The sequence below is a fragment of the Leptinotarsa decemlineata genome, unplaced genomic scaffold, assembly GCF_025532065.1.
Source record: "Leptinotarsa decemlineata unplaced genomic scaffold, Ldec_3_MD MMD2_tig00026328_RagTag_RagTag, whole genome shotgun sequence".
In the NCBI taxonomy this organism is placed as follows: domain Eukaryota; kingdom Metazoa; phylum Arthropoda; class Insecta; order Coleoptera; family Chrysomelidae; genus Leptinotarsa; species Leptinotarsa decemlineata.
In genome coordinates, this window is record NW_027412688.1 from 11991779 (window position 1) to 12019238 (window position 27460).

General features: G+C 33.4%; 2 long non-coding RNA genes across 3 annotated transcripts; one reads left to right on the forward strand and one right to left on the reverse strand.

Annotated features, from left to right (window-relative positions):
• The first annotated feature begins 2548 nt into the window (after positions 1 to 2548).
• Positions 2549 to 20510, forward strand: LOC111509131 (uncharacterized). 2 transcript variants are annotated; one of them, XR_012467296.1, is made up of 3 exons: positions 2632 to 2824; positions 10449 to 14957; positions 19737 to 20510. It is a non-coding gene; the product is annotated as an uncharacterized lncRNA (long non-coding RNA). The 2 variants fall into 2 exon arrangements; XR_002722602.2 differs by lacking the exon at positions 19737 to 20510 and having other exon boundaries at positions 2549 to 2824; positions 10449 to 11127.
• On the reverse strand, positions 18752 to 24655 carry LOC111509132 (uncharacterized). The gene is made up of 2 exons (XR_002722603.2): positions 24373 to 24655; positions 18752 to 19439 (listed from the first exon to the last, which is right to left on the reverse strand). It is a non-coding gene; the product is annotated as an uncharacterized lncRNA (long non-coding RNA).
• Positions 24656 to 27460: the final 2805 nt, after the last annotated feature.

Here is a 27460-nt window from a genome sequence, read left to right on the forward strand (position 1 = left end):
TCCTCTTCTGAGTGATGCTGGTTCATGGTAGAAGCAAATATTCGGAATTTACGTATTCATATCTGTTTCATATGTTTAAAATCTGTTTTTCCGTTAATCAGCTGTCGCCCCCATACGAACGTCAACTCTCAGAAGTTGAGACACTTGTGCGAGCTAAGGACTAACGAGGTCTTACCTTTTAACGTGTGATTCCTAACACGGTTGCAGGATACTTCAGGATATTTCAAGAAGTTGGCGTTTTCCATTGAAATTTGTTTCGAAACATCGTTGTTCATGTATTGAAACAAAATTTTACTTCGAACGTTGAGAATTTCTTGGCATCAAATATTTGATTTCTTCTTTCTTTTAGTCCCAACCTCATTTTTGAAATCAATGCTATGGAGACCCAGAGTCTTTGTCGATTTCTAGGTGGAGAATTATCTAACGTATTTAAAAAAAACGCAACTCGTGTTGCGTTTTTGTAAAATTGTTAAATGAAAGCCATACAATGACTTCTTCGGACGTATCTTTACTGACTATATTCTACGTATTCAATGCTTAATATACCTAATTCTACAATTTGAAGTACCTGAATTTTACCTAAATTTGTAATGAATTAAATTACCTGAGCTTATGTCCCAGTTTCCACATTTGAAAAAATATTTAGTAACGGAAAGTTATTCAATTCTAATTGATCATTCAATAAATTACCCGAATTACTGAATGTATTGATTTCTAAACATTCTAGAAGATTCGAAGTCTTCTCTTCTGAATGTAACACGTTGTATTCACGATTGAACTCATGTCATTTTGTTGAAAGGTGGTTTGCTAATGTGGAATTGGTCTTTCTATTAACAAAACTATACTTCGATTCTCTTTAATTCTTTGGGGAAATGTTCTCCCTGTTTGGCCAATATACAGTTTTGGGATCGCCAGCCACGAGTCAGCTTAAATCTCCTGATCTATCCGACATCGAAGTTTTGTCTTTATTGATTTCAATGAATTTACTTACATTATTATTCGTCATGTAGGCTACGTTTACGTATTTTTTCTTCAGCAAATGGGCAATATTATTGGTTGGTTCACCCAAATTGACAATGATAACTGACGTTATCGCATCTTGAATTTGGGTGGAACTGGTCCATGGCTTGCTTTTGTAGTTTTTTGGAAAGAATGGAGTATATAATATCTACCTTATAACCGGTGTTGACCCCAAACCGTTGTTTGATCAAACTCAGCTCTCTCTGGAAATTACTCTCAGACAGTGAAAAATTCAATAGTCTGTGGAGCATACTATTGAATAATGCAATTTTATGTGACGGGTGTATGAAATTGACATATTCAATTAACTTGTCTAATTGCCTATCTGTACCAGTAAAACGGACTAAGATACTAAGATATCATCTACGTATCTGTACCAGTACAAAAAACTCTTAGTTAACTGATTATTGTGAATTTCATACTATATGTTATCCATGAAAATTTCAGCTTTTAAGGAACTCGAAGGGTTTTCCATTAGTCCTTCACTGCATGAATAAAATTTTTCGTGAAACTGGAAATAATTTTGAGATAGACAAATAGTAAGTAAATCTTGAATTTCCTGTTTATCAGTGGATTCACTCAATCAGTCCAATTGTTTCAATTGGCGGAATACTGGGAAATGAAGTTTGGACGTCAAACGATATTAATTTTGCGTTATCAGGAAGAATTACGTTTTTAATAGTATCCACTGATTGATGAGGATTATTTATACTAAATTTCGACTTGAAATTGGTATAGGTTTGAATCAATTTCATAAGGATTTTTGAGATTTTTACGGTAGGTGCCGTTACACACGATACCACAGGTCTAATCGGTAAATTGGTTTTGTGTGGTTGTAGATTCATGATCAATGCTCTGTATTTATTCTTTCCATCCATATCCAATTCTATTGTTCTAATGGTTTCCTCAACCTTTTTCTGGTACATAATTGCAGGATCATGTCTCAGACTTTTATCTGCTCTCGTAAAAGTCACTTCATTACCGTTAGCCTTTTGCCTAATTGATTTTACAATTTTAATTTCTCCATCAGAATGAATTTGATCAATAGAAGTACATCTTAGAGCCAGCTCCGTTTCTATACCCAAACATTCTAAGGTCGTAGAATTACTATATGGTTTTATGTTATGGCTCGGGCTTTTTTCCAACAATTTTTTTTTCATTTAGTGTTTGTGTCGGATAGATTTACAAATCTGTCGAAAAACTTACTAACTTTTTTTCGAGCATCTGTGTCCAAAGTTTGGAATTCCATATAATGCAATATAAAAAATAGTAAAAATTTTTCAATACCCAAACTTTTTCGTGAATTTCAGTATTATTTTTGTTTTCTCATTCAATTTTGTTCTACTGTATTATGTTATAGTTCCACCTATTCAATTCTACACCAATTTTTCTAATAATCTGCTGTCTCCTCCCCACGAACGACAAACATATTGTGAGCAAACACATCTTGTAGATAACTGAATACGAACTACTTTCCAGATTGAGTAGAGAAATGATTTTTGTACTTGTGGGTCATTAAAATAATTATTATCAGCATGTACAATGTATTATAATCATCAGACGAATATTTTTATGTTATTAATGTTGTTGATGAATTTCACTCAAAAATGAGCCATGCCTCTCACGTAATCAGTTTACTTGTTGACTATTTATGCAATAATGCAGTGTGGCGTAGTTTCTCCAATTAATCAGTGTAGTTTTTCAACGAAAACAAACTCTATCTTTTATATTTTGAACTTAAATGTCACATTCATTACAAACTCATTATAAAGTGTTCATGTCATCATAATAACACAGAATCATGGTAAGAATTCATTGACTAGATTTGATATTTGTATTGATTGCTTAAGGTGAAACAAGTTTACTTATTTGATACTGTATACATTTTTAGAGTGTTTTGAGGTTCGTTTCTCAGATCTTCTGTACACACTCACTGAAAATATTTCAATATTTTTGTTGTGTGAAAAACTATCAGGTTGTTTCGACAGTTTTGTCCATTTTTATGAGTCCACTACAAACTGTAATATATTAGTGACTACTTATTCAATTTATTCCAAATAAGCGCAATTTCAATCAGTGCACTTACGTCAATGTAACACACCTTGGTTGATTCCGGCAATATAAAAATGACGTTCTCGAAGTTCGATGAAGTCGACGGAGGCCGTTTTTGCCTGATCCTAATTGGCGAAAGTCTACCAGTGAGAAAGTTATTGAAGTGATTGGAAAGATGGTAGTCGATTGGCGAGGGGTCTTAGGAGTATGGTGGGTGAAGCAGAACTCTGACACTCAATTCGTTAAGTTTTTAGACGGTGATTTGTGGAACGTTCGGTTAGGCATTGTCGTGGAGCACGATCAGATCTTTTCTATTGACCAGTGTCGGCTGCTACTGACGGTACATTTCGCCGATTTCCTCACAATAGAACTCTGCTGTGATGGTTTGACCCGGTTGCAGAAAGTTACAGTGAATCACATCAGCCGCTGACCACCATACAGTACCCATGTCCTTTTTTTGGGGGTTTTCGTCTTTGAGACGAGCATGGATGGCTCATCTGTATCAAACAACTGTTCTAAACATCTTCAGTTGTAGATAATCCACTTATCATCACTTCTGACGGCTTAATGAGATGAATTAATAATAATAATAATAATAATTCTCTATTCTCCAGAAGGACAATACAAGTATTGTATAGGAGTAGTCGTTTATCTAAAATTAACAGAACATGATAACATTCAGTTGAATTGTATACAACAAAACAGTAAATTTGCAGATATTATAGTCGTTCATCTATAGTATAGAAAAATTGTGTAACACATATATACATATATAGACATATATACATATATTACCCAAATACACAAATAACAGACAAATCATAAAGGGTTTACAAATACTTATTATAGTGCCTGATGGACTTTATAATATAATAGCATCTTTCAATTAAAAAATGTTCAAGTCTTTTTTTAAAACATGTTAAGGTTCGACTCTCTCTTACATAGTCTGACAATTTATTAAATAATAAAGGACCTAACGAGTTTGCAGGGTATTTGGATGATTGGACCCTAGAAAAGGGTATATTCAGCTGATTTTTTATTCTTGTGTCGTGTTTATGAATGCTAGATCTGGTTGAAAAACTGTTATGTTACTAAATATATACACACAAACTTCAAAGATGAAGAGTGATGGTAGCGTCATGATTTTACATGTTTTGAATACATCAATACAGCTATGTCGAGAGGACAGACTAAACATTACTCGGAGTATTTTCTTTTGTGCAACAAATACATCATTAGCTCTCGAAAACCTTTCCCAGAGGGAGATGGCATATGGAAGTATGGAGTCCACTTGGGCATAGTAGAGCATCAGCAACTGATCTTTAGACAGAACTGATCTCAAATTACGTAATTGATAGGAAACAGAATTCAATTTATTGATTAAGATTTTACAGTGTTCTCCCCAGGAAATATGTTTGTCTATATATAATCCAAGAAATCGGACGGTCTTATCAACTGACTGTAAGTCTCCGAAATCAACTACACTAGCTTCTTTTTGTCTATTGTGAAAGCGTATATATTTCGTTTTATTTGTATTTAGATGAAGTGAGTTGGCTCTAAACCACTGAGCTATATCAAAGGAATTTTTTTCACATTTCTGACGTATACAATATTCATCCCTATCTGATACAATAACTGATGTATCATCAGCGTAAACAATGATTGAGCTATCACATATCTTCACAATATCGTTGATATAAAGTGTAAATAAGGTAGGTCCTAGGACCGAACCCTGAGGAACACCTACTTCAGAATAATCATTGCACGATGACATATGGTTACCAATAGTGACACGATTCTTACGTTTACTCAAAAAACTATTTATCCATTCATGAGTGACACCTCGGATACCGTATCGAGATAGTTTATTCAATAAGATTGTATGACTGATACAATCGAACGCCCTGCTCAGGTCGCAAAATACCCCAATAGGGCACTCACCCGCATCACTATCTTTAATGACTTCAAGAACATTGCACTTTTGCCTAAGTACCACTAGTCAATTTTATTTCATTATCATTATCAAGTATATAACTTAAATGTGAGATTTGAAAAACTCGGTTATATCGGGAGTTTTTGGGTAAGAAAGGACAGGTAGTTGAACGAACAATGGTGCTAACTTTAACATTCAACACTGCAGATTATAGGGACAGTTAAATTATAAATTTAAGAGTAGAGACCTACATAAATCGAGTTGCTCATTTAGGGTTTTTATTTGATTTGATTGGCTCCCCACAAATTCATTTTTTTTCTGATGGTCAGCATCAGTGTATAGTGTACAAAATTCTCTTTCGATCAGTGAATACCACGTCAATGTGAAGTAAATTTCTATTCTGATATGGAATTGCAAAACACACATGACATTTGAATGGACAAAAACTATAGATAAAATTAATAGCATTCAGAAAATATTCGTTGATAAAAACACTGTTAACATTTCCTCACTTTTTAGGTGAAACAAAGAACTCCGAGTAAAAATGATTTTCATTTCATTCATGGCAATATAATAGAACATCAATAGTTCATAAGATAATGTGATATTTTCAAATATAATGTTTTTGAATCATTTAATGAAGTAACATATGAATGTATTCATGTCACTCACTCCAGATGAATCCCACGATAATATATGGATGTCAGAATTTTCCAATGACAAATTAAACCATCATCGAAGTTGGAAAAATATTGAACGTATCAGAGCTACCCGAAAATGTGATACTTGTCTATAAATTAGGATGATTTCATGAATATTACTGGACGTTTTTCCTAACACCAAGTGTTTTGATCACCAAGTGATCATCTTCAAGAGAAAGATCTTCCTCTTTACCAAAGGTTCCAAACAGTGCATCACTAAAATAATTTTAGATTTTTGGATAAAGTATAAAAACCATTGAAATAATTCAAGTCAATAATTCAATGAAATGATTCAAATGATTCAATAATATCATACTACAATCGAAAACTAGCCTACATTCTCATACTACAAAATGTTTTTCTTCCAAAATATGTATGACGTGTTTTCATATATTTTTGGTTATTTCATAAATGAAAAATATCTGCCTTTTCCTCTTACCGTGTTATTTCAGCTATTATTTCTGAGCGCTTTTTCATCGTTTGAATACTGCAAGAACACACATTGTAGTGTTTATCAGCAAACATACCGTGTTAGGAATCACACGTTAAAAGGTAAGACCTCGTTAATCCTTAGCTCGCACAAGTTTCGACTTCTGAGGGTTGTCGTTCGTAGGGGTGCGACAGCTGGTTACCGGAAAAAACAGATTTAAACATAAATATAATAGATGAAAATTCTATTTCTCCGGTTAAATCTTTCCACAATATGAAAAATAAACTATTTTTGTAATCTATAATTTGAATATTACTGGAGTTTTTTCCCAACACCAAACCGTTATTTTAACACATCGACATGTGTTTCGATCACCAAGTGATCATCTTCAAGAGGAAGCTCAAACTAAACATACTTACAATGTTATCCTTACTTATAACATAGATACCACTTCTAGGTACCTGCGTCTTAAATTAATTTTACAAAGTGTCCTTATGCAATAGTTAGGTGAATTCAATGAATAAAATATTATTTGAACAACCTATAAAGTAGACTATTAGGTATCGGTCTACGATCGTTATTCATAATCATACTATGTTTACTTATTTCTATACTCTATACTCTAGATGCCTGTTGTTGTTAACTTGTCTAAGTAATATCTGTTTTAAAATCTGTTTTTCCGTTAATCAGCTGCCGCCCCCATATGAACGACAACTCTCAGAAGTTGAGAAACTTGTGCTTGCTAAGGACCAACGAGGTCTTACCTTTTAACGTGTGATTCCTAATATTGTTGAACTATCTATGGAACTATGGAATGATTTTTTTGCAAAATATGATGTGACTGCAGATTTTTCAGGTCTTCAATATTTTAAGTATTCTAAGTGTTCCTTATATCTTATTTTAATATATTTTTTTTTCTGTCTATAACATTTTGTATCGTAGTCCTTACATTCGATTTTATAAATTCCAGAATTTGTTGAATTCATGACTTTGACTTTTGGGTTTCTTAAAAGGCTGTGTAGTGTATGACCTGTTTTAAAAACCGCTATCATACCTAGTTCCTTGAAAATATTTTCAAAGTTCTTCGTGTACTGATGGTATTGAACTGAGATATGTTTATCTTGGTTTTCTTGGTTTTTGAAAATCGGGATTCCGTTCATTCTTAACCTTTTCCTTAACTTTTTCTTCCTTATTGAATAATCTACAATACCCCTCTAGAAATCGTTAGTGGCTGCTATTTCCTGTATTGTACGTTTTTCTTTTGTGAACCCCTCGTGTGAGAGAGGAAAAGTCAAACAAATAGAAAATTCAGACCAGTACGTTTGTAGTGTCCACAGTGATGTGAACTGTCAGAAATATAAATGTACGTGCTTATTTTCCTTTCTGAATTTATTGTGTTCCAGCCCTCCATATTGGCTCCTCATTACCAAAATGACAGGAAAAGAAAGTTGTTCTTCATTTCCTAACTCATACGTGAGTTAGGAATTTTTGTTATCGGATATCGCAAAAATATCATTTATATACCTGATCCATATCCAAGGAAAATAATTCGACTTTTTGTTGGTTTCCATTTCGAATCTGCTTATGAACAGATTTGCCAAGTAGAGGGACAAGGGGTTACCCATAGCCGTTCCCTCCTGCTGTTCATAAAAGCTACCTTCTACCTGGAAACGTTGTTGTTTCATACACAAATTAGTGAGAGAAACGAATTCATCAATTTCGTTGTTATTGAAATTATTATTCTCTGGTAATTCCTTGAGGTATTGTAAGGTCTGTAGAATTGGGACGCTAGGAAATAAGAGACTAACACCAAAAGGTACCAAAATCTCACCTTCTTGCAGAACGATGTTTTTTGTATGTTGTATGAAATTTGAGGAGTTTTTCTACTGAAACTTGGTTCGGCAAAAAGGAAAGCAAAATGGCTCACTAAGGAATTTCAAGGCTTGCATGTCAAGGTATTGAAATATTGGTATGGTATTACTCCAGTAATATTCATTACTACAACAAAGGTTCCAAACAGTGCATCAGAAGTATCTAATGTTCAATAAATGAGTTATCTGAGATTCACATACATACACAATTCTATCTCTTCACCGTTTTTCTTATATTTTCTCCGAAGAAACTGAAAGGTTTGAGAAAGCTAGTCATCTGTCGAGTTCAGATCGGACGGTAAGAACTGAGAAAGCAGTTCTTAATCTGATAGGAGAACACCTGGAAACAAGATCCAGGAAATCGTCATTTTCCAGAAGGAGAAGAGAAATCGAATAATTACATCTTGCAAGTCGATTTAAGACACTCCAGAAATTTTGCAAAGAGTGCGCAAATCAATGAAAAGAAGATTGGATGCGTTCATACAGACAGGAGGTGCACATTTCGAACATTTATTGTGATTTTGAATTGGATATATCTGCAGTGTTCCGTTATTTATTGTTGATTAGGAATTAGCGTTTGAAATGTTTCTAGGTTGAATTGAAAACATATTTTCTTTCATTTTTCGACAAACGCATGCATCGAATAATTTAAATCAAAATATCTCGAAAACGACTGCTTGTAGCGACTTTTGACAAGCATACAAACATTTTTTCTCTGGAAAATGTGATACATACTTGGATGATAAAGTTGTGACTGTTCAAAATCTGTTTTCCCGTTAACCAGCTGTTGCTCCCCTACGAACGACAACTCTCAAAAGGTGAAACTTGCTGTGGACTGTGTGCGAACTGTAGACTAACGAAGTCTTACTTTGAACGTGTGATTTCCGACACGGGTTGGACGACTGGAAGTGTCGTCCGGCCTTGCGGCTCGAACCATCGGTTCACACTACGGTCGATTGAATGAATGAAGCAAAGCAATAACTTCATGCCACCAGGCTACCGTCCTACCGAAAACGATCAAGACTTGTGTGGCACCCCCTACAATCAAGTTCCAAATTGAAACCAAATTTGAATTTCTTGTATTAAAAAGTCCCCAAATACCAATTGTCGTTCGAATATCGACATTATATTGAAGTTTACGAAAAACCAAAATAAAACTAAATTTTCTCATCTTTTTTCTCAAAAATGAAATACTTGCAGACCCATGACTATATGACCGTTTCACCTTATGAATAACTGAGGAATCATTCTGTAAAATATCGGACACATATTCCAATACACCCTGTATAGCCAGACTTCCGAGACCTCCTGTCAATCGATTACCATTTTTTTCAAGTACTTTGATAACTTTCTAATCAGTAAAACCTTCGTCAATCAGGACCAGGCAGAAACGGCCCCGATCGACTTTATCGAATCCTGAGCAAACAATTTCAAAGCTGATGAAATCAATCGACTTATGTTATGGAGAAAAGAGAAGAAAATATCAAGAGCAGATAGTTGTTGGTTCACAGATGGATCAAAAACTCCGTCTGGTTCTGGTGCAGGTGTTTTCAGTCGCAGGCTCAGGACAGTGATATCAACCTGCCTAGGAACCTATGAGCTTGTACTTCAAGCGGAAATTTACGCTATTAAATTGTGTGTGGAGAGATTGGAAGAATCCAACCTCATACACAAGTCAATAAAAATATTATCGGACAGACAAGCGGCGTTGGAAGCTTTTGATCCCTACCGGGCAACGTCTAAATTGGAAGCAAATTGCCTAAAACGACTCTTCTCGATAGGACCACTCAACAGATTGTCTCTGGTCTGGATTCCTGGCCATACTGACCTGGAAGCCAATGAGGCTGCTGACTCCCTTGCAAAAGAGGGTGCTGCAGGCAGCTTCTTCGGACCAGCACCTGTCACTGGCATCGCTTTGGACTTTGCCAAACAAAGATTGAACACCACTTCAAGGCGTTTATTCACCCTTCAAAGCTTGATACCAAACAGTTGGACTACAGTAGGGATGAACTACGATATCTAACGCTTTCTTACAGGTCAGTGTCATTTGAATCATCATATGCAGAGACTCGGACTGTCAGAAGACAGTGTATGTCGCCTCTGTTTGGAAAATGATGAATCATCAGAGCACATACTTTGTTCCTGCCGCGCTGGGGACCGAATCAGGTTTTTAGAGTTCCGACCTGAAAGACCTGTCACAATACAAACTAATCGGCTCCGTTTAGAAGCTGGATTCATTTGGTCGAGTGTGAATAGTTAAGAGACACAATAAACATTTGCGGGTTGCGGTGGAGGGTTGTATTGACCCACTCACTTTGGACTCAACCCAACCTCACCCTGTATAGTTGCAGATATAAGTGAACATAGACTCTATGCCGTTTTTTGTTTAGTTCTATCATGCATATAATTCATTATTATTGAGTAACTTATTTTGGTTTCAGAAATACTTCTACTACGGAGTTGTTACTATTACATTATTTTTTATCCTTTTGGCCATAGCTGATTGTGAAAGAGGAAAAAAGAAAATACCCGAGTTCATTTTTATTGTAAAACCAAACGTCAAGTCTCGAGAAAGGAGGAATAGTGAAACATGCTGCTTTGTATCGAACTGCAAAGAAATACCGTTGAACACTGAAAATCACAACTTGTTTCAGTGCTACAGAACTAAGGTGTGCGGTGACATTTGCAAAAAAGTGAATCAGAAGCAAAAATCAGGGTTTCCTTCAACCCCAGGATATCAAAAAAGACTTTATTACATGAAAAAAATATGTATATTCAGGGAATGTGTGGATAACAGAATTGATTGCAGTGTATGTCCCAATCCAGAGAAAGGGTATTTCAGTATTTATAATTTAAGTGATTTATGTCGCGGATGTTATTACTGATATATATTTTTTCTGGAAATCAGGATAATTCAAAGTGATACATACATTTTGTACTACTGTCTCGAATATTGATGAGATAATAAGATTTCGGTGATTTTTATATGTGGTTACAGGTATCAACATCAACTTCATATGGCCATTGTATGCGCAGTAGCGCAACAGCCAGAAGAAAATAGTCTTGAGTCAGGCGTTAAATTATAAGATGAGTGTGAAGTAATAAAAGTTAATGAGCCAATTTTATGACTTTGAAATGAGGGAGAGAAAACGTGTAATTTCAAATGTGTATAATTACTTTAAAAGTAGAAAGGGTGGGGACTTTTTGTTAATAGTGAAAAGTAAAATACCTCAAGCAACATGTAAATAACTTCAAATTACATTTCAATAATATTCTGGTTCACATGTACTCGATTTAGCTCTTTTTGGTGACATTTTTCAGCCCTGTCCAAAAATTACGACCAAGGTGTCATTCGATTCGTATTTTTGCCTAGAAAGTTTAAGGTAAGGTCCGAAAACGGGCCGATAAAAATTACAAAAGTTATAAACAATTAAGTGAAAAAAATGGGGCTTTAGTTTTTTCTTAATATCTCGGAAAATTTTCAAAATTTTAGAAATTTGAAAAAAAATTTGAAAAGGTAAAAAAGTCCCGACTCCCGAAACTGTATCTCGATTATTTATAATTTTTACAGAGCCCTGAAAATAGAGCCAAAAGCGGGTAGTCTGGCTTCCGTGCGCCTTTCGTTACTCTGACATTAAAAAAAAATAAAATATTGAAACATATTAAATGTGAATATTAGGGAATGAAAAAATTCATGTGATGTTGAGATACATCATTAAACAATAATCCCCAGACAAAAAAATTTTATCCCAATTTTAACGTTAATTATAAATTTGTTAATTAATAACTTTTTCTGAATTGAAAGTTGATATAAAAATCCTTATTTATTAAACTAAATCCCTGGCATTTCTTACGTTTGGTGAAGTTATCTTTAATAGGCAAAAAAATAGATTACCGTTGTTAAAATAAAAAAATTGTTGTTTTCTATGTTTTTAATTGAAAATTGTAATTTTATAAAAAATACATAACAATTTTTTTTTATTTTTCATTGTTTCTATGTCTCATGGCTAAAAACTAATGAATAATTTATTTTTTTTCATTTTTTACAGCTATTGCTAATAAATTAATTGTAAACAAATACATTGTTTACAAGTAATTCGAAAATTTTTTTTTGTAATATGTTAATTGAAAAAAATCATGATTTTTAGAAAAAAATGGTTTCCTAAAAAAATTTCTTTGTTGCTAAAAAATGCGTTTGTTAATTAACAATCGTTTTTTGCAACTAAATATTGAAATTAAGGAACCTTTTTTTTATCATAAATCCTATTGTTCTTTAAAGTTTTGAGAAAACTTTTTTAAATTCTTGTTTTAATTTTTCATTTAAAAAAATGTTATGAACAAATTATTTTTTTTTATTTTATTTTTTTCAATACTTTCTATAATAAAAGTAACTATGTGTTTTTTTTTTCAATTTATTCTATTTTTTTAAACTTTCAATATTGTGATACCTTGATACTTGTCTTTTTTATTCGCTCCTTCGCTTTCATAATTATATAATTATAATAACTTTTAAACTATTGCAGTTATGACAAATATGCTTCAAGTCATTTTTGTTCATTATGAATTTATTAACAATTCAAGCCTTTCACTAGAGTTGTGAGCATCGGAAATTTGAAGAAGGTTAAAGAGTAAACTCATTAAAATTAAATTAACAGAATGACTGATTGCTTCATTTAATTTTCTTAAACTCCATACAAATATGACAATAAGTAAATGTTAATGATCCTACAACTACTGAAAGTGCAAGTAATAAAATCCTTATGATTTATTGTTACATGACAAGAAGTTTATATTGAAAAGACTTAAAAAAAATTCTTTTTTCAATAAATAACGATCAATAATTAAATAAATAATAGAAGAGGCAATTAAGAAAAATATGCAATCAGGAAAAATAGAAATATAATGTTATATTTTTTCCTGTTGAAGAAAAAATATAACATTATGGTTTCACCACATAATGACACATGGATCTTAGTGGTGCCTTAAATTCAACATAGTAACTTTTTTCTGTAACTGTTGAGATAACGGCGATTTCGAATGTTGTCAGAGGTTTGGGACACCCTGTAGATCTCTCAGTAACCAATTTATCAACCCACATCATACTTATACATTACAAATTTTGTCATCTCAGTTGGCGCGTACTATATGAACGAATATATATATATATATATATATATATATATATATATATATATATATATATATATACCATGTAGAAAGTGATTTAATAATACTGTATTATTAATAACTTGGATACTCCTTCAACGATATGTAAATATTACTAGCGTGCTGACGAAAAATAATGGATTTTTACTTTTGAGAAATATTCTGTGTGCCTGTCACCAATTTTGTGAAATAAAACTGAAAATAATGCAATAATGCAGTTCAATTATCATGTTATTGAATAATTTGAGAGCTTATGATTCAAAGAAGTTACGTTTCTGTATCTTTCAAATATCTATAATCATTTCAATAAAAAAAAGTTTGTATTATTCTAATTATTTTGCTACTTTCAGTACTATTCTTCATAATATATGAAAATAAGTATAGTACTTTTTAATGTTTTCAGACATATTGAACGTATCGAGACACTCTGATAGAGTATTAATTTTTTTTCAGTAAAGAACGATATGAATGATACTTGCTTTCTTCTTCTATTTCACGAGAACTTGTGATGCAACATAAAGGTCATGCTTGTTTTCCACGGTTTTGCCCCATATTGAAGATATAAAATGAACTTGACACATTGCATAAGCCAACACGTTGAGAAACGATTATCTGCTAATACAAATCAATATGAATCAAAACAAAATGATATTAATATTCATCTAGCACGTAGTTGATTTTGTAGCTTGCAATAAAGATATAGTCAAATAATATTAGATTGAACCTTGACTCTGAAAACTATTTAGTATAATAAAAATTAGCAAACAGCAGACAGGAAATATTTGTTTTCTGCATACACCACGATGGATTTTGAAATAAATCCGACAGAAATTTGTGTAAGAATTCCTATTGAAGTCATTTTGTAGAAGCTTCCATTCGTCCAGCAGTATTGCTTTTGGGTGATAGACCAGAAAATGAATTCTCACTTTTGCAGGACGAATCATACTGCGATGCTGTATTGCTCAAATTCATTTAGCACTTCACATCCTTTCTATGTGTATTTGAGGAAGGTAATAGTAGTTCTATTCTGATGAAAAATATGGTATTTCATTGGATGTAATTCATGATAAATGGGAAACAAAAGTCACTATGCTTTTCAACCACTCGTTACTACAGTTTCGTCACATAAGGGCATTTTCAAAATAATACAATAAACTGAATACAAATACCATGAAACTGCAGAAACAAATACAAGTGGTGAAAAAACATAGAAACATAGAAATATAGAGTACATCAGTACTCTCAATTCATGAAAAGTTAATATTCTGATGATAGTTTCAAGAAACTCGAAATGATTAATTGAAACCAAGAAGTCGACTCCATACCATGCAGGGCGTGCTAAAATTACTATTACTTCCATTATGCATGAAAGTGGCCAAAAGTTCATTTTTTCAAATGAAACCCCCTGTATATTACTCGATGAATTGGAGGGTGATAAAAAATGTTTCAATATGATATATCATATCCCTATACCTAAATCATAAAGTTTTCTTAATAAAGTCAGTTATCCTGGAAACATATTTTTTTAGGAATGAGGTGTTAGGTTGCAGTGGAATCATCAAGGTTATAACAGTTTGGTTACTTTCATAAGTAATTTATGAATAGTAATCGACGGTGTTTCAAAACATCTTCCAGAATGAGTGCAAATATCAATTATTCAAATGAAATTCTTATGAAATTATTTATCACACATGGACAAAGTGACCAAATCGTCGTCAGAACTTGCAGAAAATTCAACCAAATGTTCCTGAATCAACACCAATGAACGAGAGAAAGTAGGCAAGGTAACAAAATAATTTCCTTAGATATGTCAATATTTCATCTATTTTCCTAGAAGTTATATTCCATTGTGATTTTTCATTATAAATATACCTGTTCCATTACAATCAGTCAATTATCCAGAAGATGATTTGCAAACGTGAAATTCGTCTTCATATTCAAGTAACTACTCATGTTCTTTCATCCTTTCGAAGAAGGTTCTCTCCGTTTGGCCCATATAAAATGTTGGGCAAGAACTACAAGTCAACTCATATGCTTCTGATCTAAACGACACTGAAGTTTTGTCTTCATTGACTTTTGATCAATTTGACTTGGTCCGGTAAGCCAAATATATTGTAGAATAGTTTGATATACTAGTCCAACTGATGAAGCTTTCGCGTAGCGGAAGGCGTCTTGAATAATATCAATTGCGTAAATTCTATATTTATTATCATGGATGATTCCAAAAATTTTTCAGTATTTTTCAGTTTTGAAGATTTTTCATTTTCTGTTGAGGAGGAAGCCAAAAAAAGTATTTTTTGAGCGGAGTTTTTTCACAAAATCATGTCTTCATTGATTCCAGCATATCTTGTGTAAGTAGAGTCATTTTTGAAACTCAAGTGAACAAAAGACCAAAATGGTAAAGTACTTACATATGTAGATAGATAGATACTTCATTCGACTACGTTATGTTGAAAACATTTGTAGCGAGTCACAATACATGAACATACACAGCGAGAGGGTACACGGTGTTTATAAAAATGAGAAAAAAGTTATAAATAAAGTTGCTGATATCACAATCTCAAAATTGGTATACAATATAAAAATGAGTGCTAATAACTTATTCTTGTAGTAAAATAGGTGGCAAATTTTATATTCGTCAAGAGTGTACGAAGAGTTCCTGATGGAAAACCATCTGAATGTTTTTTGAATTTCTTATGACGAATAATTTTCACCTCATTCAGGAGTGCATTGAACGAGTCCAAATCAAGGGAATTACAAACTGATGTTGGCAAGTTCCACGTCGGAAAGGATAGCTTGTTATATCCTCCAAGGCACGATGGACGTTGTTCACAGCTGGTGCCTGAGAGAGCAGATGTCTGTCAACCCTAGCAAAACTGAGATAATCCCCTTCACGAGAAGGATAAAATTGGACGATCTAACGCCACATTCCCTCGATGGTGAGGTCATTCCATTTGGAACTGAGGTGAAATATCTTGGCATTGTTCTCTATAAAAAACTTACCTGGAACGCTCACTTGGAAAAAGTTTTACACAAAGCCAGACTGTTCCTATGGACAGGTCGAAGGATTTGTGGTAAAACGTGAGGTTTAGGTCTCAAACGAATCCATTGGATTTATGTGATGATTGTCAGACCAATGATCACTTATGATGCGATTGCCTGGTGGCCGAGGGGCTTACATAAAACGGCCCAGGCGAAGCTCTCTGGCTCACAGAGACAGGCTTGTCTGGCCATCAGTGGTGCCATCTGTACCACATCGTCACCGGCCATGGAGATCCTTCTAGATCTACCGCCTCTCTATATTTTCCTGTAGAGAGAGGCTAGATGGACTGCATATAAACTTGTGAACATTGCCAATTGTACAAATCAATTTAATGCAGAATGCAGCAGATTGTTGGTTGACACTGAAAGTCACAGCATTCTGGAAATGACCTCTGACTTCATGCCTCCATCTGTCAACTACGAACTTCCTTATAAAGTATTGTTCCCGAGTAGAAAGAACTGGATCCTCTTAGAAAGGAAATATTGAGACCAGATTGTTGTTGGTTCACAGAGGGATTGAAAACACCTTCCGGTTCTAGTGCAGGTGTTTTCAGTCGCGGACCCAGAACAGAGATATAAACCTGCCTAGGAACCTATGCGACTGTACTTCAAGCAAAAATTAACGCTATTGAATCGTGTGTGAAGAGATTGAAATAATCTAACCTCATACACAAGTCAATGAAAAAATTCTTGAATAGTAAAGCGGCGTTGGAAGCTCTTGGCTCCTACCGGGCAACATCTAAATTGGTAGCATATTGCCAAAAACATCTCTCCTCGATAGGAGACTTGAAATATTGTCTCTGGTCTGGATTCCTGGCCATACTGACCTGAACACCTGGATAGCAAGAAGATTCATGGACTTTTGGCAGAATATTCCAGGATTAGCTCAATCCAAGGTGAAGCTTGATACCAAACAGTTGTTGGATTACAGTAGAGATGAACTACGATATCTAACAGACCTTTTTATGAGTCACTTCATTTGAATCATCATATGCAGAGACCGGATTGTCGGAAGAGAGTGTGTGTTATCACTATTTCGAAAATAATGAAACAGCAGAGCACATATACTTTGTGCCTGCCATGCTGGGGACCGAATCAGGTTTTTAGAGTTTGGCAGAGCCGTACTCTAACCATCTGACCTGAAAAACCACTTACCATACAAACTAATCGGCTTTGTTAAAAAGCTGAGTTTATTTGGTCAAGTGTCGATTAGGTGTGAGCCACAATAAACTAACATGAAGTTGAAAGGTTCAATACAAATGTAGGTATACCATGGAAATTATCCTCATAAAAAATAAAATAAATAACAAAAATATGGAGGTTTTTTTATGTTTAGTATTACAATATGTATTGGAGTTTTCAACCAACTTTAAAAATTCCTAAGTTAGTATTCAAAAGAAATGAGTGTATTGATGTTGAGAAATGAAGATAAAATGAAATTATAAAAATAGTTAGTCTGCATAAAACTTATTGCGTAAAAAGTTTGGCCATACATTATTATTACTTATACGATATTTTTCAATATTCCATAGCATACTTCCATGAAAATGTTTCGTTACGAGGGGAATACTAAAATTGATATTTTATAAATCTCAATTATATATTATATTGGCAGATTGTGAATTGGTAGTATGATTGTGACATCATTGTAAAGGTAATTCCATACCGAATCGTATTTTTCAAAAATTTACATACTTTCCATTTGAAATATAAAAACTCAATGCGCTTCTGGTTAAACCGGAAGGGTCATATTCGGTTTGATATTTGCTAAATCGTACATTCATAGCATCAAATCGAAGTACCAAATTAAAACATCCATATACAATAACAACGAAGATACAGGGGTGGTAAATTGGTTCCGGGCCACCCGGTATATGATAAAATCATATTGTGAACTGGAAAAAACAATTTAAAACTCAACAAATCTAAAACTAACACCATATTGTTCAGCAGACGTGGTCAAAGGGAATCGAATGTATACCATATGAAAATAGTGAAAAATCAATTAGTCCTGTAGAAACTGTAAATATGCTAGGAAACGTTCTACATGGAAAATAATTGTGGAATCAACATATTGATACATTATGTAATAAACTGAAGAAAATCTGCTATTCTATTAGATTCATGTCAAATCACTGCAGCTCTACTATACTCTTAAAATAGTACCATGCTAACTTCCATTCACCATTATGGTATTCTCAACTGGAGTGCTTCTGTCAAAATGATATTTCTTTTCCAAAAATATGCTGTTGGAATAATAGCTATGCTAGGGTACCGAGATTCATACAGAGATGCTTTTAAACAGCTGAAAACAATTACAGTTGCCAGCACTTATATACTAGAGGCTAGTTCATATGTTTAAAAAAATGAATCCAATTTTCAGTCCTCTCTTTCAAAACATAAGCTAAGAAAAATAGTAATTCAAAGGACGTGTTGAACCATTCAAGAATTCACTAATCAACTAACCCGTGATATTCAGCTTTAGCAAATTTTGCATTGACTTCTTTCAACTGTACTTTTCAATCAAAGAAATGAATATTATTATTATCATTTATTTCCGGAGTCTTACAAATATCTTTTCTGCTACTAATTCACTTAGCATTATCATAATTTATGATTCAAAAATATATCACATTTTTACAACCTCAGATTTGTACCTCACTTCTGACGAAAACGTATCTCAATCTATAACAATTGAATCATTACTATCATTTTAGTATCAATTGGTCACCGACTTAGATCCGAAATGAACTGAACATTCATGGACAGTTCTTTTCTGTATGTCTTCATCTGAAGTTTTTCGCCACACTACCACTTCAATAATAACAGTTCGTACAGTCCTTTCTGACAGTATAAATACTGAAATCTGACATATTCGGGTCTGGACAATGGGCACACAAAAACTTATAATCCCGACATTCTCCAAAATGACATTCAAAGTTCGTATAAAAGCTCTTCAATCTGTATCCGGCCGTCGGCCCGTAGTAGGCAGGTCGGTATTTTCCCTGACTGCAAATGTGACCACAACTTATTGTTTCGAAGCAATGGTTGGATTCCTCGCAAGTTGGCACTATACAGCAGTCTCTTGGATCTCTGAACTGGTTTTCTTTTGGTTGGAGGATGTTACCGTGTACGTCGTAAAGAACTCTTTCGGTTACTGCTCCATACGCTACTGTCAGAAAGATGAATAGACAAGTGAACTCAACGAATATTTGTTTCAGCTCCTGAAACATAATAATAATAATGATGATATACCTCTTTCAACAAATGGTATTCAAGTAACACTTCATTGTGACATTTTCACCGGACAGTTTACAAAACCGCAACATGTGATTCACTATACAAAAGTGTTTTCATACTGATTAAATTATACCTAATTACTGCTTGATATAATAACAATTTGAATTAAATAATATTCTTTTTACACTAAAAACAATTGGTTTGAAATTACACAATCATTACATATTCTACAATGTCATATTCACCAATATTTCATGAACTTTATTTTCCTAATTTTCCAGATTCATTCTGATATTCAGAGAAGAGAATACTACTGGATATTAGTTCAATAATGTGATTTACGCGTTCGCCGCGGATGAAAACTTGTCCTGTTGTCGCACAAGTGTTTGTGTAGTTCATTGTGATGTGATCAATTGTTATAACTGTAAGGACCCTAGTTGTATTTCCACAGTAATAATATGCATTATTTGCCATTCTCAATGACATGATGCCAGAAGGAACGGTAAACATATTTTTATTCATTGGAATATGTCAAAAAAAATGTCTGTATTAGGCAAAGTTGGGAGGGCACAAATAACAACTCATCATAAATATAAATTTCACGTATATAGAAATCAGAGCAATCATTGTTGAACCCATTAAATACTTTTTTTCAATTCCTGTTCACAATAATTTGTTTCCTTTACGAATTAATTTCATACCCTTTTTTATTTCTTTTCTAACTTTAGTTTTCTTTTCAATTACCTCATTCGAATTGTAAGGTCCTGTTATTTTCAGTATTATTATTAGTGTTATTTATATTTCCAAGAATTATATCCAAATTCTTCATAGTTTTAAAATCTGTTACCACAACACAACACAAGTCCGAACCTTCAACACTGAACATTTGATCATCTAAACATTTTTCACAATCCCAATTCTAGAAAGGTTAATGCAGTCAAGCTGCTGGAAAATAATTCCATGAAAATCAAAAAATGAATGGATAAGTACTTTTTGATCATTTCCATACTGACTTCAACTTAAGGGCCACCGGTAGACAGCTGTTTCAGTCTATTGGGCATCGTCAACTTGCTTATCAACTTATCTATATATATATATATATATATATATATATATATATATATATATATATATATATATATATATATATATATATATATATATATATATATATATATATATATATATATATATATATATATTTGATTGATGCAACTATATTTATATTTATATTATTCGAAACCCCTGTTAGGAATAATTGAGAAGAATGAAGAAATTGTGAATTTTTTTCTTTTATATTATCAAATTGAGTATTATAACTGATTAATACAGTTTATTGTATGATTCTAACTATAAAGGGTTTCACAATAACCGCCATACGTGTTTCGCAATACAATAGCTTCCTTAAGCATGAACTAAAAGTTTCTTTCTAAATTACAACCATTGTATACTCGTTCGGTAATTAACTAGTGGAACCACTAGCTGCAAATTAATTTGTCCACAATAGATTAAAAAGCCGAAAAATCAATTAGGATAATAATCATTCAACAAACGAAGTCCACATCGGACCAAAAAACTCCAGGTGTATAAACAGCTTACCCTTGTCTTTAGATTCAGTATCAATTTGCTTCTCCTGAAGATGCTAACCTTGTTAGCGAAACGCGCGTCGAGTGCGAAAATATCAGTTTGGTGTTAGGGTAATTGATCTCTAGAAAAACTTTTCAACTTTTACACCAAAGGTTTCAATCTCATCGTTTAAACCGATGTTTGTGAAAATCTTAGTATTTTTGAGTACTTTCGTCAATATGGCTTTCTGGAGACCTTTTGAAACAAATGATAACATTACGTGTGAGGAATCTGTGTCAATCGACAAGGATCCGGGATTTGAAAATAAGGACTTACATGTTCAAGTTCAGCGAGTAATTTGAAATATTCATGAATGCTTGAAGAAGGAAAACTTTCACACTTCACAGAATGCTATTGTGAATAGAATATGCCAGTTAACGAAACTATCTCGTTCGACAGTTCTTCTAGTCATTTAAATAGGGGATGTCATTGACCATGCAATGAAACGAAAACAAAGGAATACAAAATTCGCAAACGTTGATGGTTCTACAAAAGATGTGATTTGGCGAACAATTTATGGTATATACCAAAAAAATGAAGTTCGTACCTTGGAAATGATCTGGTATAAATTACTCGACTATCCCGATTACAATTACAAATCTTTAGAAACTCTACGAGGTGTCTTATTATTTTGTGGTTTCGAATATAAAAAATTCAACAATCGGATAGTCATAATGGAATCGACACGCATTGTTCAACTCCGACAAAAATATTTCAGGCGAATGGAAAGCTACCGAGAATCCAGCAGACATATAATCTACCTCGACGAAACTTGGTTTGACACCCATGATTTTGTCAAATATGGCTGGGTAGACGAAACCCTTCTTCGAAGGGAAAACGTGTTATAATTTTGCATGCCGGAAATGAAAGTGGTTTCGTACCTAACGCTTTGCTTCTGTCAGCCAAAAATATAGAAGATTTGTCTGCTGATCACCACACAGATATGACTGCAGCTTTATTCGAAACCTGGTTCAGTGAGCAGCTTCTCCCAAATATTCCTCCAAACTCGATTATTGTTATGGATAACGCTTCGTATCATTCTCGGTTATTGAGTACAATACCAAACAATGACACAAAAAAGCAGATATTGTTGATTTTATGTGAAATCATGACATGAAAATAACCGAAAAGATTCCAACAAAATAGGTATTACTTGCGACCATAAAACAATGTAATTAAAAAAAAAAAATATTGATTGGATGTGTGAAACACGTGGTCATATTCTCTTACGTGTGGAAGAACTGTGTGGCCCACGTTATAAAAGAAGAGAACACATATTATGTGCAAAGTTCCATACATCCGATCGTTATTCAACCCGATGATGATTCCACCTCATCCGAATATAGCGAAGAAGAATTTTGATTTTTCTAGCAGTTTTGTCGGCTTCTATTTTTTGTGTTTTCATTGTATTGTATTGTATCCCGAGTTTTCGACTAGGAAATCAACTACCTCAAATTTCGAAGTTTTTCATAATTACCCATGGTGGACAAATTCAGTTGAGATAACTCTTTCATGGGGTCATCAATTGCTATGATTGTAAGAATAAGTAACTGAAAAACTACCACTGAAAAATAATATGCCGACGCCTATGTCGAAGCGGGAATTCCTTCTCTGTGCTGTTCCAATTGGTATTGGAAATACTATAGAAGAAGAAATCAATTTCTCCATTCGATGTACATTCAATTGAGGTTATGAGAAGTATAAATTGTGAAAGTTATTTTCATACAAGCTGTGCACGAAACTATAGCTTCGTCAATTCAATCAATAACGATTCAATCACCAGTTGTGGATCATCCACACAAATTATGAGTAATCATGAATGAGATATTAACTAGGCCTTCTTTGATGCCATAAAAAACATATCATCAGAAAAAAAGATGAACATAAGTATTTTCAGTTATGTGGTTGAACCAGAAGACCTAATAATTGATGAGTTACGTCAGAAAATCCATATGTTAAACGAACAAATCAATCAATTCAAGAATGTAGAGAAAGCAAACAAAACAAAAAATACGGATTCTACAAAAACTCCCGAAAAAAATTACCCATTCTAAAAAAATGCAATAGACAGTTGTGTCAAAATTCCCGTAGTCACCCAAAAACAAGTATCGTGTACTCTGATGAAAAATGAAACGAAAGAAAAGTGTAGAAATTATATCAATCTAGCTGAGACATTTTATTTTATGATGTTAAGAATTTTAAACTATTTTCCGCCTAAATTCATGTATAAATTTTCAGTCATAAGGTCATATGATTCAAATTGTTGTCATATGTGGCACTGATTAGCAGTACGAAAATACTTGAGGAAGCTATTGTATAGCAAAACACGTGTTGACATTTTGTAAACCGTCCAGTGATTATCTGGCAATAAAGCGTTACTTGAAAACCTTATGAATTTTCAGTTTTGCCAATTCCATCACGTAAAACTGTATAGAATACTATCTTAATTGATTGATCTTATGAATCATAGATCATATGAATTATGAATAAGTGTTCGAAAATATCCTCCAACAAATTGATATTGAGGATGACATCATGTTTCGCATAACATGACACAACTGAATATTCATCAATAACCTATATAATATATCATTGTTCCTTTGAATAATGCTAAACTAATAATGATTTTGCTATAACATCAATTGTTCATCAAAAATTAACTGAAAACAAAATGTCACAAATTGGAATAGAAAAACACACTTTGTATTTGACGTGTACATAAATGGTTTTTGATTCAGATCGCGAATTTTCATTTGTATCTGGTCATCCATCACCACCAAAAATTGAAAAATAATAATATTAGGTTTCTCGAGTTATATAATGAGGATCAGAAAGAGGAGAAAACAAAGAAAAGAAAGGAGAAAATAAGTGAACTCAAAAATGAATACCTATTTTTATATATGGATTTTTATCGTTTTTCACGATATTGGACAGGAAGGCGAAGCAGCACTGAATAGTCTGCACGTCCATCATACTTGTCACTCCTTGATTCTCTTTCAAAATGTTACTTGAAAAGTGAAATCTACAGGGCATATTCAGATTTTTCAGGAGATATTCATCAAATAATTGCAGACAGAAGCTTTAACATTTAGTTTTCAGTTTCAACATTGCATTATGAAGTGAGTAATTGGTTTCACAAAACTTCCAGGCAGAATTTTGAAATTCAAAAAGTACTTAGAAGAGAATTCGAGAAATCTAATGGATATCAATTAGAATATTGAAAACTATCTGATCAATCAAAGGAAACTTTGGAATGAAATTCAAGAAATTCATTGAATATGATCATCTCACCATTATCAATATTCGGTACCCAAATAATACAAACAAACGGTTCAATAATAACACTTAAACTGATCATGAAATACTTTTCCAATTCAATTTATTGAAAATGATTATTTTTATCGCTTACTTTTTGAGCAATACTACCGCAGTTAATGGTTTTTCTAGTAACAAATATGTTGTGGAAATCTTTCGATTCCCATTTGTTGATATTTGTTCACTGCATAGCACAGTTGACATTGACCTTTCTTGTTATTATTTTTGTTATGGATTTCCAGATAGATATATCTGTTTTGATTTTTGAGTGGGTCCATATCAGTCTTCATGTAGGACAATAATTTATCTGGTGTGTTGAAGGCATTCAAAATCTAGTTCAAGAATACATTTCAAAACTTGGCCATTAATCGTATACTATAATGGAAAGTGAAAACGTGATTGAGCACGGTTTCTGGGTGATCAAATACGGAGTACGGGCATTTCTTTCTGCGTAGATGCCACCTAGGGGATTGGCAAGAGACTCAAACGAGTATATCTGTAACGATCTATTGCAAAGAGAACTATCTGATATGTTTCATTTCTATACTTCTCAATTCCTCCACGTATAAGTGAAAAGTACTAATTCGATAAGGATAGAAAAACGGTTTAATGTCTTATTTCCATCCTTTCAATTCTTCGAGCGGAAACTGGGTTTTCCTTGTTTCACAGTCTCAGTGAAAATAATAAGACCATAAATTCAGTGTTTTGTAAATTAACGATATGGTACCCAAACGTGTTTATACCAACTGGGTTGGCACTGCATTTATAATTTGAGTATTTCAGAGAAGAACGTTTTTTCCAACAATGCAAAATGTATTTGGAATTTGAACAATCAATGATTTATCCAATAATTTAATTTCTTCAATTAATGAATGGTACAGCTCTACACGCCGGCAGCCTCCATTTATTCCGAAAATAGTAGCAACTTTTATTATCAAATATTTTTCATCTGGCGTCTCATTTATAAACCTCTGGACTTGTTCAATCGTAAGAGTTTTTTCATTTTTTGGACCTATAATCTTCATTTTTTCGTCTTAAAAATGCTATTACCTTGAAATATTTGCTTGTATCAACACCACTTGCTCCACAAAGTTGAAAAGATCCATATTTTCATTTCTCTTCTAGATAGGCTAAGATGACGGTTTCGCTGAAATTTCCTTCGACGATTTTAAGTCTACACCAGATAAGAAAATTAGAATAATATGCGATATCGTATTGCGGAGCCGATTTTTTGGTAACAATTCAATTGAATGTCTTTTTGCAGCCTCTTCAATATTGTCAGAAAATAGCAATAAACAAAACATAATTATTCCATTTTCAAGAAAGTTTTATTATGAACAATAAATATAGATATAATTAAATTCTGTTACAAATGTATTATATACATTAAACACCAGCAAGAACTTTAAATGTGACTTTAAATAAAATGCGTGAGATGTGAACAATACTGTTCATTGGTAACCAGTTAATTCGACGTCACCTGACACGGCCACTTCACAGCAAATGCGATAACATGAAAATAGTTAACTGACGAGAGCTGTCAAAATGTGTTTTCATAAAAATATTCAATGTATCTATTCGATTATGAAAACAGGATAGTTGTACAAAAACCTTTGTATGATATTTGTGTTAAAAGTAAGTTTTAGTTTGTTCGTCAAATTGCTAAACTCGCTGCATTGGTAACCATCTGAATTTAATGTTGTAGATCGGGCGACGAATGAAATGAAAGATATCGATTTGTTGCCAGGAGGTGAGTGGTTTCCTGGACCACATTTTCTAAAATTTCCTGAAACTGATTGGCCGTGGAGAACCACGTTGCTCCAATGAAGACAATCTGATACTACTCTTAGATCTTAATGATAGTCTAGTTCTCACGATGGACTTCCCCAATATATCCAGATTCTTGATTAAATCAACTCATTTGATCTACTGCTTGGATTCTACATTTCAAAAAAGTTGTCGAGATTACAAAACTGTCTAGGCCAACCGACTTAATTTATGGATCAGAAAGTGTCAGGAAGAAACGTTTGGAGAAGAAATTTCTATTTTGAAAAGTAAGCTATTTCTACCAAAGTTTAATCGCTCTTATGAATTATCTGCCTTCTTGGACGAATATTTTATATTACGCCTGGGCGGTAGGATTCCAGATACGAAAGAGTTGGATATATCATTTGAAATGCGAAACCCTATTCTGTTAGATCCAAAGCACAAATTCACAGAGTTCCTCATAGATAAGTATCATCAAGAATCTGAACACATAGATTTGGAGACAGTGGTCAACAATCTTCGTTCCAAATATTGGATTATAAATATACTAGTAGCTGTGAAGAAGAGCTTCAGAAATTGCCAAGAATGTAAAAATCGAAATTGCAAAACTCTTTTTCCAGAAATGGGTTTGTTGCCTCCCGAGCGGTTAGGAGCATTTTCTTTGTCGTTTTCATACGTTGAAATTGCTTGCTATCCGACGTTTTATGTGTAGAAGAGGTCAGCCAAAGGAGATAATAACAGATAACGGGTACAATTTTGTCGGAGCAGAAGTCGCATCTAAAAATATAATTTGGAAATTCAACCCTCCCGGAGCTCCACACATGGGTGGAATCTGGGAAAGGATGATAAGATCTATTGAAACAGCTCTGAAGATCAGTTTGAAGTCCATCAATCCAAAATATCTGGTAGATTTCGTAGACTTGGTAACCTTGATGAGTGAAATTGAATATATTATTAATTCAAGGCCCTTGACACACATATTGGTCGATCCCAATGAGCCAGAAGCTATCACTCCGAATCATCTTCTGCTTCTGCGACCAGGTGATGTTAGATCATTCTAGGTGGTGTTTTAGCAGACTGTATATAATAAGGTTACTGATATATTAGAAATAATTTCACTGTATTGTACTTTTTCATGACATACCTTGGTGAGTTGAGCATATAGATGCGCCGGCAGATTTTTAGACACTGGTTGGTAGAGAGGCGATAAGTTCCTCGTTTCGTGGTAACACACACGTACGCCCGATACTCGAAGGTACTCGTGTCAATATAAATAACATACAGTGTGATACAAAAT